Here is a 15,870-nt window from a genome sequence, read left to right as displayed (position 1 = left end):
CCAACGTCGCATCCTCGCTGTTCATCAACAATTGCTAAACTCGCCAAACACACGAGCACCTAACACCTTCCCCTACCAAACCAAACGCACCCTTCCTTCTTTCCCATCGAACCCATCTTCCCCCACCTCACCTCTGCAGAACCACTACTCCACTGTCACCACCTTCTCCATCATCGCCACCACCTGCTCCTTCTGCCACCACCACCATCCTTCATCATAACACACCAACCCTAAAACCCATCATCACTACCACTTTCACCAACTCTATAGACTTCTATTCCACCAATTTCACGCCTCACCAATCTCATGAACCCTAGATGTGAAATTGGTAGAATAGGTTGAAATAGAGTTGTAATTGAAGCATGGGAAGGAGCAGAAGACGTTGAGGAAGCATGGGCCGACGAAATAGAAGAAGGAATCAGAGAGTTAGGTGAGTGAATTGGGTATTTGGTGAAACCCTAATTTTACTGATTTGGGGATTTTGAATTTATTTTGTTGTAACTATAAAAGGGTGTTAGGGGTTGTAAAATTGGGCATCTCTGGGCTAGCCAGTGAGCACTATTAGCAATTCGTTTTCAATTCATGTTGAATCTCTCTTATGCATAAAAATTGAATGTGAATTGTATGTTGTGTAATGTGGAGCATGTTTATACCTGTTAGGATCATGATTACAAGCATGTCCATGTTCTAATTCACTTGCTAGGGCTTAGAGGAAGCTCTTGATCATATGCTAGGAATGTTAATGTACTTGTATGTTCTTTTATTGAGCTGAATTGCCTTAGGATGAATGCTTAGTCATTTGAGCTACCTGCTTGTGATCACCTGTGCTGTTAGAAGACAGCTGATACTAGGAGTGGAGCTAGGTCTTTGGCCAAGAATTCAATCCACTAGAGAGACTGCCTTAAGCCAAACTAGCTAGAGAAGCTAAATGCCTGTGATCAGTTGTGCTGATTAAAGACAACTTATGCTAGGGGTAATTTGGCTAGGATAGTTAGTAGAATCCTCATTGTAATCTTTCAGGAAAGAACAAGACATACATTGCATCATAATTTCCTTAGCCTAGGGTCAAGTAGTGGAATCAAAAGCCTTAGTATCTTCCTTTGAACTCAGATAACCTTAGAAATTTAGAAAACTTTAGCAAATCCTCCAAGTCCCTGTGGACAAACCCTTATTTACTTTTTCTTGCTTCAACTTCCCTGTGCACTTGCAGGCTAGTTTAGGTAGTTCTTTCCTGTTACACCAAGTTTTTGGCGCCGCTGCCGGGGACTCGGTAGCGGTTTGCTTGTTTTCTGTTTTCTTTCTTGTTAATCTTACTTGTCCTGACCTGCAACTTGTTCCTGTTTTCTGTTTGCTCCTGCTCTTGCATTGATCTTGTTCTTGCTTCACTAAGTGCATTGCCTTGCACTACCTTGCACTGACTGCCATCGCAGCTGCTGTTGCTATTGCTGTTGCTGCTGTGAAGCTGCTGCTGCAGTTGCTGTTGCCGTGGAGCTGCTGCTGTTGTTGCTGTGGAGCTGCTGCTTGCTGCTGTTGGAGCAGTTCTGCTAAAGTTGCTAAGGAAGATCCAAGCCCAACTGGGCTAGTGCAACAAAAAGGGATAAAAAGCCCAAATTTGGGCTCCCTCCAAAAATCAAGTAAGCCTAACCCATGAGCTAACCCAACTGGGCCTCATTAAATTTATTTGGGCTTGTATTTTAGTATTTATAATTGGGCCTGTAATAATTTTTATTTTTCTTTTTCTTTATTTTCTATTTGGGCTTGTAATAATTTTTCTTTTTCTTTTTCTTTTTCTTTTATGGGCTTGGAATTATTTGTTTGTTATTTTTCTTTTCTTTTGTGGGCTTGCACTTTATTTTGGACTATAGGTTTATATCCCAACCATTGGGCTCCTAACCTTACAAAAAAAAAAAAGAGAAATTCTGTTGGGCCGTGAGTTAAGATTTTTTCACCAAAATTCTCCAAAGAACCCAAGAACCAAAAGCCTTTTTAGTTGGTTGGGCTTTGTCCCAATTAATCCAAAATTTTCTAAACCCATTGTGAAACCAAAACCCAACAAAACCAAATTTAGGTCGTGTTTTTCATTGACTGTGGGCTTGTTAGATGTTATTTCATCGATCAATGATCTTATTAGGATATGGTTGTGACCTTTAGAGACCAATCAAACCGACTAATTAGAGTCAATCCAATAGACCCAATTGACATACCCACATCTTCTGAGGAAAACACACCGGACCAACCTGAGATAATGGAAGAACCCCGTAGCCTCAAGGATTACATGTACCCCACAAGGACAAGCCAACCCTCGTGCATTGTTTTACCAGAAGCTACTGGTCATTATGAGCTAAAATCGAGCACAATACAAATGCTTCCCGTGTTTAGAGGAATTGAAAATGAAAACCCTTACCATCACGTGAGAGAATTCGAGGAGATTTGTGGAACTATACGTTTCACTCAGATGTCTGACGAAACCCTAAAATTGAGACTATTCCCTTTCTTTGAAGGAAAAGGCCAAGTCATGGCTGTATGCCTTACATCCACAGTCAATTAGGACATGGGACAACCTCACAAAAGAGTTTTTCAAAAAGTTCTTCCCTAATCACAAGACTGCGACAATTCGTCAAAATCTGAACAGCTTTGTACAATTAGAAGGTGAAACCTTAGCTAGATATCTTGAGAGATTCAATGAATTGTTGCTTAAGTGTCCCCATCATGGTTTTGAGAAATGGAGACTTGTGCAAATTTTGTATGAAGGTTTAGATGTCTCCACCCGAACAATTGTAGAGTCTATGTGCAATGGACTCTTCACAGATAAAAGTGCTGATGACTCTTGGGCTTTCCTAATTGAAGTTGCTGAAAAAACTCAACAATGGGAGTCCATTCGTGAACCTAGAAAGACTACACCTGTAGATAAGGTCCATAGAATTGAGTCTAATTTTGAGGAAATGCAAAAATGGCAGCACTAGCAAGAAGAATAGAAGCATTAGAACTTCAGAAAAACGTAAAACCTTCTACCACTGCTTTCTGTGAACATGTCGAAATGGCTATCTGTGATATATGTAACGGTTCTGACCATCAGGTCAGTGATTGTCCGGAAATGCATGCATTCCAAGAATCTAGGCTAGAACAGGCACATGCTATGTTTCAAAAACAAGAGCATAACCCTTATTCACAGACCTACAACCCAGGATGGAGGAACCACCCCAATTTTTCATGGTCTAAAGGACCCATTCAAGGAGGACCATCTCAACCCACTCAAAGCTATCAAAACAATCAAGGCTATCAATACCCTAAAAATCCTCAACAGCAGTCGTACCCTCAATACACTGCTGACAAGAAATTGTCTAGCATTGAAGAGAGTATCAATCAGTTGACCCAACATCTGATGAAGAATGAGAAAGCAACTGATCAACGAGTCTCCGCTCTAGAACTACAGATGGGTCAAATTTGCGATGCACTGAATACAAGAGAAAAGGGTAAACTTCCTAGCCAGCCCCAACAAAATCCAAAGAGGATATTTCAAGCAGGAACATCATCTTGCAATGAAACCTCACCCGATCAAGCCCATTCCATCACCACTCTCCGAAGTGGTAAGATTGTTGAGAACAATGTAGGCATACCACAATCAAATGAATCTGAGCCAAGCATATCATTGCCTACACCACCAAAGAACACCTCCAACTTAGAAAAGGAACCTGAGCACATTAGCGAAGCCGACAATCCCACTGTTGTGAATACCCCTAACTCCTAATGCTCATGTTGCTCCATATCCTCAGAGGTTAGTTCGCCAACAGATAAGCACCCACTACAATGAGATGTTAGAACTGTTCAAAAGAGTCAACATCAACATTCCTTTTCTTGAGGCAATTAAGCAAATCCCTGCATATGCCAAATTCCTCAAAGACTTGTGCACTCAAAAGCGCAAGATTAATGTGCACAAACGTGCTTTCTTAGCTGAACAGGTGAGTTCCATCATTCTGAACAAAACTCCACCTAAGTTTAGGGACCCAGGTTGTCCAACAATTTCTTGCACTATAGGAAACCACATGGTCAGTAAAGCTTTATTAGATCTAGGTGCAAGTGTGAACCTCCTGCCATATTCTGTTTATGCGCAGTTAGGTCTTGGAGAATTGAAGCCAACACCCATAACTCTCCAATTGGCGGACCGATCCGTCAAAGTCCCTCGAGGTGTAATTGAGGATGTTTAATTAAGGTTGATAAGTTCTACTTTCCTGTAGACTTTATTGTCTTAGACACTCAACCTGTACAAAACCCGGATAGTCACATTCCTGTCATTTTAGGACGTCCTTTCTTGGCGACGTCTAATGCGATCATCAATTGTCGTAATGGAGTGTTGAAGCTGTCTTTTGGGAACATGACTGTCGAGCTGAATGTGTTTAATGTTAGTCAACAGCATGTGAATCTTGATGATGAGGATGTACATGAGGTCAATATGATTGAGAGTTTGATACAAGATTCATTGACTGGCATTATGTCAAAAGATCCCTTGCAAGCATGTTTGGAAGATGTTAACTTGGAGTTGTATGATGATGAATACATTGGTGAAGTCCAATCTTTGCTCGAATCTGTACCTCAAATGGACATCACTAAATGGCAGACTACAGTGGAACAACTCCCACTTTCTGAGAAGTCTGTTATATCTTCGGATGAGTCTCCTAAGGCCAAACAGGAATTGAAACCATTACCTGATACTTTGAAGTATGCATTTCTAGGTCCTTCTGATACTTTACCTGTTATCATTTCTTCACGATTAAACATAGAACAGGAAAACAAGCTTTTAGGAGTACTTGAGGAGCAGAAAGAAGCCTTAGGATGGACCATCTCAGATCTCAAAGGGATAAGTCCACCATTTTGCATGCATCACATTAATCTTGAAGAGATGCCAAACCATCTAGGGAAATGCAAAGGAGACTTAATCCTAACATGAGAGACGTTGTTAAGAGTGAGATCTTGAAGCTACTTGATGCGGGTATCATATATCCGATTTCAGATAGTAAATGGGTTAGTCCCATTCAAGTTGTGCCTAAGAAGTCAGGCATTACTGTAGTTCGGAACGAAAAGAATGAGTTAGTCCCTTCACGTACAACCACAGGATGGCGAGTATGTATCGACTACAGGAAGTTGAACACAGTAACAAGAAAAGATCACTTCCCCCTTCCCTTCATAGACCAAATGCTAGAACGTGTGTCTGGACACAGTCACTACTGTTTTCTAGATGGCTTTTCCGGTTATAACCAAATTCACATTGCACCGGAAGATCAGGAAAAAACTACATTCACGTGTCCATTTGGGACATTTGCTTTTAGACGTATGCCCTTCGGGCTGTGTAATGCACCTGCTACTTTCCAGCGTTGCATGATGAGCATTTTTTCAGACATGATAGATAGTTTTCTCGAGATCTTTATGGATGATTTCTCTGTGTTTGGTCTTCTTTTGACGAATGTTTGGACCATCTAGTCCTTGTGCTATCAAGATGTAAGCAAAAGAATCTGATTTTAAACTGGGAAAAATGCCACTTCATGGTGAAATCCGGCATAGTTCTAGGACACATCGTATCGGAAAAAGGAATTGAAGTAGATAAAGCTAAAGTCGACCTCATTCAACATTTACCCCAACCCCACTCTGTGAAGGGGATTCGATCATTTTTAGGTCACGCCGGATTCTACCGGAGATTCATCAAAAACTTTAGCCAAATCTCTCGCCCTTTGTGTAACCTACTTGCCAAAGATGTTGTCTTTAACTTTGATGCTGCGTGTGTGAAGGCGTGGGAAGAACTCAAGACTCTCCTCACCTCAGCTCCTATTGTCCAACCACCCGACTGGGAACTACCGTTCGAACTCATGTGTGATGCCTCTGATTACGCCGTTGGCGCTGTTTTAGGACAGCGTGTTGATAGACTACCATATGTGATATACTATGCTAGTAAAACTCTTAATGATGCTCAACTCAACTATTCGACTACCGAGAAGGAGTTACTTGCCGTGGTATTTGCATTAGACAAGTTTAGATCTTATTTGATAGGATCTAAGATCATCATATACACTGACCATGCGGCTTTGAAGTATCTTCTTTCTAAGAAGGATGCTAAAGCTCGCCTTATTCGATGGATACTCTTATTACAGGAATTCGACATCGAAATCCGTGATAAGAAAGGTTGTGAGAATGTGGTTGCTGATCACTTGTCCCGATTAACTAGTGAGTCTATTGATGAATCTGAGCTGATTAGAGAATCATTCCCTGATGAACAATTGATGTCTGTGACAAACCTTCCTTGGTTTGCCGACATTGTTAACTACCTTGCTACAGGTAGAATGCCCTCACATTGGTCGAGACAAGACCGCTCCAAGTTCTTGGCTGAAGTTAAACATTTCCTTTGGGACGACCCATATTTGTTTAAGTACTGCCGAGACCAAATCATTAGGAGATGTGTCCCCATGAACAGAAAGATGTGATATCTTTCTGTCATGACCAAGCATGTGGAGGCCATTTCAGTGCCAAGAAAACCGCTGCAAAGATCTTGCAGTGTGGATTCTATTGGCCATCATTGTTCAAGGATTGCCATGATTATTGTGTTGCTTGTGAACGCTGTCAAAAGCTAGGAAGCATTTCGAGGAGAAACATGATGCCATTGAACCCCATTTTGATTTGGAGATTTTTGATGTTTGGGGGAGACTTCATGGGTCCATTCCCTATTTCTGACAATTGTACATCCTAGTCGCAGTTGATTACGTTTCTAAGTGGGTAGAAGCCATAGCAACCAGAACAATGACCACAAGGTGGTACTTTCATTTCTAAAGGAAACATATTTTCACGTTTTGGTACCCCTAGAGCTATCATCAGTGACGGTGGTTCACATTTCGTAACAAGTACTTTGAGTCTTTAGTACGCAAGTATGGCATAACCACAAGGTTGCAACTCCGTACCACCCTCAGACAAGTGGACAAGTAGAAGTTTCTAATAGAGAAAAAGCACATTCTGGAGAAGACGGTCAACCCGTCAAGGAAAGATTGGTCATGAGATTGAATGATGCTTTGTGGGCCTATAGAACAGCTTATAAGACACCAATTGGCATGTCCCCTTATCGTCTGGTGTATGGAAAGCCATGTCATCTTCCTGTGGAATTAGAACATCGAGCTTACTGGGCTATCAAGAAACTTAACTTTTCTCTCGACAAGGCGGTGCACAACGGAAACTTCAACTCAACGAGTTGGAAGAACTGAGAAATGAGGCTTATGACAGTGCCAAGCTGTACAAGCAAAAGATGAAGATATTTCATGACAAGCGTATTCTACGCAAATCCTTCACTCCTGGTCAGAAAGTCTTGCTGTATGACTCCCGATTACATCTTTTTCCAGGAAAACTGCGTTCCAGATGGAAGGGTCCGTACCTAGTACGCACAGTTTTTCCTCATGGAGCTGTAGAGCTGGAGGATGTCTCCAACAAGAACGTTTTCAAAGTCAACGGGCAGAGATTAAAGCCATTCCTTGAGCCATTCCCACCCGACATTGAAACAACCAACCTGGAGGACCCAGTCTATGTGGACTAAACTGGTCCACTCTTTCCCTAAATAACCAAAAAGTTTTCCAAATCTTTCCCTAAAAACCAAAATTTTCGTTTTCCCATCAAAACCAAATTTTTCCCAAAAAGTCCAATCTCATTAAAAACCAAAATTTTCTTGTAGATAATGTGTTAGTTAAATTTCCTTTTGTATATATTTTGTGCTCATCCATTGTGACTCCTAATATGATGGATTTTTGCCTCGAATAACGGAGTTTTAATCGAGCTTTCGCCGTACAATCGGGTATTCTCTCTCCTTTTACTCTACTCAGCATATTCCTCTTCATATATTGTTTTATAATTCTTTCCATATTTTGAAACATTGAGGACAATGTTTAGTTTAGGTTTGGGGGTATAGAGTAGATACCACGATAATATGCCATAATTAAAAACAAAACTCCATCTTTTTGAAAAAATTGAAAAATTCCAAAAAAAAATTAGAAAAATGATAAAAACATAAAAATGGAGCTCATTTACCTTGAAATGTTGACTCTTGTGCAAATATGTAATTATTAGGAGTCTTAGTCTAGATATTTAGGCACCCTGATTCTAGCACAATTCACATAGTGATAAGAAATTTGCACGCGCACGATCTACCAATACATGTATGGCCTCGATCTTCAAGGTGTTGGATAGGAAGTTACGATTGCCAATCACTTTAGAATACTGAACGAAACTTGACTAGCTTGTTCTTTGGTTGGTTGGGATAGAAGGTGGAGGTTACATTAAGAAAGACAACCATCGAATTTAACTGGGTGCATCAAAAAGGGCTACCTCTTGCAAAGTGTCATGTAATTTTTGTTTCCTTTTGTATATGTATCAAAAGTGTCTCTGTAAAAAAAAAAAAAAAATCAGAAAAATACAAAAAATCAAGTATTTATCAATTCCATCATCTCTTGTTCCAAAAATAAAAAGAGAATAGTCAATGTAAATAAGAGTCATGTAAAGAGTCATTTTGTTGTTTCATTGTAATAAGCAAGGAGGGTGTATGCCATTGATGTACAACGCGAGTAATTGTGAAATACCTCCAACTCATTCACAATTCTCGTAAAGTCCGGACAGCTAGCTAGATTTCGACCTTGGTTCTTAGCCTGAGAAACTATCTCTTGGTGATTAGTAGTCATAACTTCAGATCTTTCTTTACACATGTGTAGATACACTTTACACTCTTATCACATGTCTTTTTTTTTATCAGTGCTAGGATTGTGCCTTTGATAGCTAGATTGACATCTCCATTTTGCTGTGAGCTTAAACTGTTTTGCACATGTCACATTTGATGGAATCTGAGCTTATATTTTGACCTAGAACTTTGTAGGTACGTTCTAAGCAAACCTTCACGAGACTTCACTCGTCCACTAGGGACACTTAGTGGTTTAAAAGGCTTAGTGCATACGCTAAATGCATTCGAGAGACCAGCGACAGTGGTATAGGTAGGATTTCCTTAGTTTTGTTTTACTTGAGGACAAGTAAAATTCAGGTTTGGGGGTATTTGATGAGTCCTAAAAAGTGCATATTTCTATATATTTTTCTTGGCATTTAACTCATCTTTTGTGCGTTAATTCTACATTTTATCCCATATTCTGTATTTTCATTGTTTTCAAGAATAAATATTTTTCTTAATTAATTTTGCATTTTTAGGTAACAAATAAAGTTAGATGAATTGCGGAGCGGAAAAGAGAAGAAAAGTAGTGAAAAGCCGGGAGGAATCACGCAAGGAAGCCGCGAAGAATGTTGTGCACAAGACCAAAAGGCTAGAAGTGGGCTTGAAGAGGAAGAATTGTTCTTAAAGGAGATATGGGCTTGGCATACCCAAGGCCCAAAACCCTCACCCAAATCCATTTCCTATATACATACCCGTTTCCTTTTCTAGCCGTCAGATTGGATCATCTCAGCATCCTATGGTCGCAGCATCACCAGTACATCAAAGTCTGAAGCTCCTGTCAAACACTACAGCACCTAACTCCATCTTGAGCCGTCAGTTTCGTTGTACTTCCGCATCCAACGGTCGCTCCTCGCTTCCTTCTGTCTCGCCGTTAGATCGATCCATCATCTTCGCATCCAACGTCGCATCCTCGCTGTTCATCAACAATTGCTAAACTCGCCAAACACACGAGCACCTAACACCTTCCCCTACCAAACCAAACGCACCCTTCCTTCTTTCCCATCGAACCCATCTTCCCCCACCTCACCTCTGCAGAACCACTACTCCACTGTCACCACCTTCTCCATCATCGCCACCACCTGCTCCTTCTGCCACCACCACCATCCTTCATCATAACACAACAACCCTAAAACCCATCATCACTACCACTTTCACCAACTCTATAGACTTCTATTCCACCAATTTCATGCCTCACCAATCTCATGAACCCTAGATGTGAAATTGGTAGAATAGGTTGAAATAGAGTTGTAATTGAAGCATGGGAAGGAGCAGAAGACGTTGAGGAAGCATGGGCCGACGAAATAGAAGAAGGAATCAGAGAGTTAGGTGAGTGAATTGGGTATTTGGTGAAACCCTAATTTTACTGATTTGGGGATTTTGAATTTATTTTGTTGTAACTATAAAAGGGTGTTAGGGGTTGTAAAATTGGGCATCTCTGGGCTAGCCAGTGAGCACTATTAGCAATTCGTTTTCAATTCATGTTGAATCTCTCTTATGCATAAAAATTGAATGTGAATTGTATGCTGTGTAATGTGGAGCATGTTTATACCTGTTAGGATCATGATTACAAGCATGTCCATGTTCTAATTCACTTGCTAGGGCTTAGAGGAAGCTCTTGATCATATGCTAGGAATGTTAATGTACTTGTATGTTCTTTTATTGAGCTGAATTGCCTTAGGATGAATGCTTAGTCATTTGAGCTACCTGCTTGTGATCACCTGTGCTGTTAGAAGACAGCTGATACTAGGAGTGGAGCTAGGTCTTTGGCCAAGAATTCAATCCACTAGAGAGACTGCCTTAAGCCAAACTAGCTAGAGAAGCTAAATGCCTGTGATCAGTTGTGCTGATTAAAGACAACTTATGCTAGGGGTAATTTGGCTAGGATAGTTAGTAGAATCCTCATTGTAATCTTTCAGGAAAGAACAAGACATACATTGCATCATAATTTCCTTAGCCTAGGGTCAAGTAGTGGAATCAAAAGCCTTAGTATCTTCCTTTGAACTCAGATAACCTTAGAAATTTAGAAAACTTTAGAAAATCCTCCAAGTCCCTGTGGACAAACCCTTATTTACTTTTTCTTGCTTCAACTTCCCTGTGCACTTGCAGGCTAGTTTAGGTAGTTCTTTCCTGTTACACCATTACATTAAAATCAACACTATCTTTCTGATCATATCCCTTAGCTACCAGTCTAGATTTTAGTCTATCAACAGTCCCATCAGATTTCCTCTTTACTCTGTATACCCTTTTAGAACCTAATATGTTCATGTGAGGTTCAGGAGCAACATATGACCAAGTATCATTATCCATCAATGCAGTGTATTCATCCTTCATGGATACCTGCCAATCTGGATTTTTCATTGCCTCTTTAAAAGTTTTTGGCTCAGTTAAAGTAGTCAATAAAGATGTATACTTTGAAGAAAGAGGATGTTTAACAGAGTAATGAGAAATATGATCTGGAAAAAAAATTGGTTTAAAAATACCTTTCTGAGACCTTGTAACCATTGTACTAGAAGGAACAATGTCAGTTGAAGAATTAGAAATAGATGCATCACAAGGAAGAGAAAAACATGAAACTGTTGTAGGAGGGAAATAAAATTTTGTTTCTGAAAAATTGACATGTCTTGAAACATACAGTCTTTTGGTAACTGGATTGTAACAGTTATAGCCTTTATGAAGAGGGTTGTAACCAATAAAAATGCACTTTACAGACTTGGGAGAAAGTTTATCTGCTCTTGAATGAGCAAGATTAGGATAACAAATAGTACCAAAAGTTTTAAGAAAACCAAAATCTGGAGAAGCACCAAAGAGCACTTCAAAGGGAGTCTTAAAATTCAAAACCTTTGTGGGAGTTCTGTTAATGAGATAAGAAGCAGTAAGAAAATCATCATACCAATACTCTTTAGGACAATGAGAATTAAACAGGAGGGTATTACCCATTTCTGTAATATGCCTATGTTTACGCTCAGCTAAACCATTTTTTTCTGGTGTCCTAGGACAAGATATTCTAATTTTGATACCACTGGATTGTAACAAAACTTTGAAAGATCCTTTAACAAGTTCAGCTGCACCATCAACTTGAAAGGCTAAAATTTTAGTACAAAACTGATTTTCTGTATGAGTTTTGAAATGTTGAAAACATTGAGCAGCATCAGACTTTAATTCCATTGGATATATCCAATTAAATCTACTAAAATCATCAACAAACAGAATATAAAATCTATAACCTTTGAGAGATGGTACAGTAGGCCCCCAAACATCACAATGTATTAAAGCTAAAGGTTTTTGTTCATGAGAGGAAGATAACTGAAAAAGAAGATTTTTACTTTTGGCAAGTTGACAAGGATGACAAAGAGCAGAAGGTAAAGTTGAATTCAAAACAATCTGCTTAGTAGAGTGAAGTTTTTGAAGAATTTGATTAGATGGATGACCTAATCTAGCATGCCATACATGGGAAGGAGCAGACAAAGTAGCTGATAATGAAAAATGAGCATTGGGAAAATGAGCAATAGGATACAAACTATTGACTACTTTTCCATGAGCAAGAACAATATCAGAGTATATATCTCTAATCTCATAACCATATGGATAAAATTTGAAGTAGCAAGAATTATCTTTGGTAAATTTTGCAAAAGATAGCAAATTATGTCTCATAGCAGGAACCAATAAAACCTTATTCAAGTTAAAGCTGGTCGAAGAAGTATTAACATGAGAATTACCAACTGAAGTAATAGTAAGAGACTTACCATTGCCAACCTGCACATGATCCTTGCCTTTGTAAGATGTAGAATTATGAAGTAAAGTCTCATCTCCAGTCATATGTGCAGTAGCACCAGAATCACAAATCCAATGAGCAGCAGTTGAAGTATAAGGTGCAGAATGATCTTCAGTAAAAGTTGTAAAGGCTTGTCGAGAAGAAATTTGCTGAGCTTCATTAGCAGAATTAGTAAATGTTGGAGGATGATATCTGAAATAACATCTGCTAGCATAATGACCTCTCTTTCTACAAATTTGACATTCTACTGAAGAAAAATCTCTTCTAGTTCCATTTCCATTTCCCTGTCCAAATGTACCACCTTGCGACACAGTATTTTGACTATTGTTATTTCTTGAATTAAAACCAGTATTGCTCTTAAAATTTCTACTATTGCTTGGACCATTTTTATTTCTTGGTTTTCTCCTACCATTACCAGAAAAGTTATTGCCACCATTTCCATTTTTTCCATAAAGAGCATGTTGAGTATCATAAGTAGTACTGGAATCTTGTTGTTGTTCAATAAGCCATTGCTCATGGGTTAATAATCTTGGTTTTAACTCTGCAAAAGTAAAAGGAGTCTCCTTGTTCTGTGCTGCAACTACAAAAGTATCAAATTCTCTGCCTAAGCCATTGAGCACATATATAACCAAATCTGAATCACTCATCTTTTCTCCAATGGCAGCTAAAGAATCAACAATGGTTTTGATATTTTGTAAATAAACCAGAATTGTAAGATTACCCTTTTTAACATTGTGCAATTGATTCCTGAGCATACTTTTTCTGGCTAAGAATTGACTTCTAAAAGATATTTCAAGATATGGCCAAATTTCATGAGAAGTAGATAATCCTAAAACATCACCAGACACAGAATCTGTAAAAGTAGCTTTTAAACAGCTAGTAACAAAACAATCAATCTTCCTCCAAAGAACCCATTGAGGGTTTATAGACAAAACTCCATTAACTTCTAAATTCTTAACCGGTACAATAACATCACCAGTAACATACCCATACAGATCAGTAAATATAAGAATCGATTCCATTTGATCTTTCCACAACAAAAAATTGTTGGAACCTAATTTTGCAGAAACAAAATTTGAAATGTTTGAGAATGGAAAGGTAAAATCAGAACTAGTACCCATCATAGCAGCGGAAGTAGAAGCCATATCTTTGCGTCTTCTATAAACAATTGTTGCAGACATTAACTAGATTGAAGAAAAGCTGATGAAGAATAACCCCAGACGCAAATCTTGAATGAAATCTTTATGTAGGAAGAAGTGTTCTTGAAAATTTTGTAATTAATCTGAATCAAAATTTTTTGGAAAAGGGTTTTATGATTCGTTGAATGCTGTAAAAGATGTTGAGAAAATTTGTGTAACAGAAGAAATTTTTACTCTCAGGATCGTCTGATACCATGAGAAACACTGAAGTTGATATTATTGTAAAGAACTGTTTTCAGTACAAACTAAGAAAGTACTATTACAATTATTTAAAGACAAATATTGGGTGTAATAATACAAGTCAAGTCAATATTGACCAGTTGACTTGACACAAACTATTCACACACTTATATCTCTAACAGAAACAATGTAGATGGAAGGTCGGATGTCATTCCCTGAGAGCGCAGAGACGGGATTTTATAGGCTGAGTAAGAGGATTGAACTGAATCCAAGGGTGTGAAGAATAAAGAAAATTAGAAACATATTTTTATTTGGGGTAATTTGCGTTACCTCCCCCGACAAGATCGTTAATTTGAGTTACCTCCCCTACAAAGATTAAATTGGCAAAACTTCCTTTCATCATCTATTTCGTCTAAATCCTGGTTAGTTGAGTCATCAGTTATAAACACGTGGACAAAACCAAACATGTGGTGTTTAACTACCCAATAACAATAACTATCAGTACCATTTTCAAACAAAAAATTTTAGGGTTACGTGGGAAAATGTCCCAAAATGGACCCCAAGGTTGTGAAAATGCCCCGGACGTTAGGGAAAAGATTAAAATGCCCCATTCTGTTAGATTTTCCGTTAGAGAGCATTAAGTAGTCGAAATTTCCCTTCAGGGTACATTGTTCATAATTCAGGGTTCCGTGTTTAAAATTCAGAGTTCAGGGTTCAGGATTCAGATGGTGGTGCGGTGGTATTGGTAGTGGCAACGATGGTGATAGTGGCGGTGGTAGTGGTGGTGGCAGCGATGGTGATAGTGGCGGTGGTGGTGGTGATGGTGGCGACGACGGCTGCGGTGGTGGTGGTGGAGGAGGCGGTGGTGGCCGTGGTGGCGGTGGTGGGGATGGTGGTGGTGGTGGTGGTGGCAGCGATGGTGGTTGGTGGTTGTTCGTTTGGTGGTGGCGGTGGTAGTGGCGGATTAGGACGTTTTGATTAAGAAGGATAAAAATAGAATTTCAAAACTCCATTGACCGGTCAAGATGCCCAATTTCGATCAAAATGCCTCAAAACTACCGGAATGGGACATTTTAATCTTTTCCGTAAAATCCAGAGCATTTTCACAACCTTGGGGTCCATTTTGGAGCATTTTGCTACTTAACCCAAAATTTTATAAGCATCATCTTCAAAGTCAAGAACCGCCACCTCCATTAATTAAAACACATGCTATAGAAAACATTACTACTGTCTAGGCCACCACCATAATCCTCTTTCCTCGCTTTTCATTGAATGGGGGTTTGCTTGATTCAAACACAGGCAGCAATGCTACTGTCCATACGGCCACCTACATTTTTCTCAAAAATGTTAACAGCAGCTTCTATTATAAATCGGAGCACAGGAAATTTTCCGATCAACATAATTTCCTAATTTGGTGTCATATGGGTGATTGAAATACATGAAATCAGTCACAATTGAAATCTAGATAGAGAACGTAAATAAATACCTAATTAATTATAATGGAATTCGAGACCAATTCCATCAGGAATTTCATGAAATCTCTCCTAGTCTCCTACCTTACTTCCCAATAGATATGATACCACCTCACTCATCTTGGCTTTCAACTCAAACCCCTAAATTCAACTCAGAGTCTCGAGCAAACCAAACCCTTGAATTCGAAATATTCAGTGATTTGGGAAAATAAAATTGCTAACCCTAGTTTCTTTAGGTGGGGCATTTGGAATTGAAGATGAAGAAATCAAATTGATTTTTTTTTTCCAATCTTACTGCTCCACAACTGTGACCGCCATCAATTCACATATTTTCTCTACCTCCACCGCCAACACCACCTCCACTTTCGGCACTGTTTTTTCCATCATCCACCTCGTTCGTCACCGTTTCCTCTATCCAGATTTCAATTAGTATATATTTATGTTATTGGAGGGTATGTTAAGTAAGATATGTGACACGTTTTTTTCCCAGGTGTGCATAACTGGTGACTC

Source organism: Papaver somniferum, unplaced genomic scaffold (genome assembly GCF_003573695.1).
Source record: "Papaver somniferum cultivar HN1 unplaced genomic scaffold, ASM357369v1 unplaced-scaffold_19, whole genome shotgun sequence".
NCBI classification, from domain to species: domain Eukaryota; kingdom Viridiplantae; phylum Streptophyta; class Magnoliopsida; order Ranunculales; family Papaveraceae; genus Papaver; species Papaver somniferum.
Note: the sequence above shows the minus strand (reverse complement) of the source record.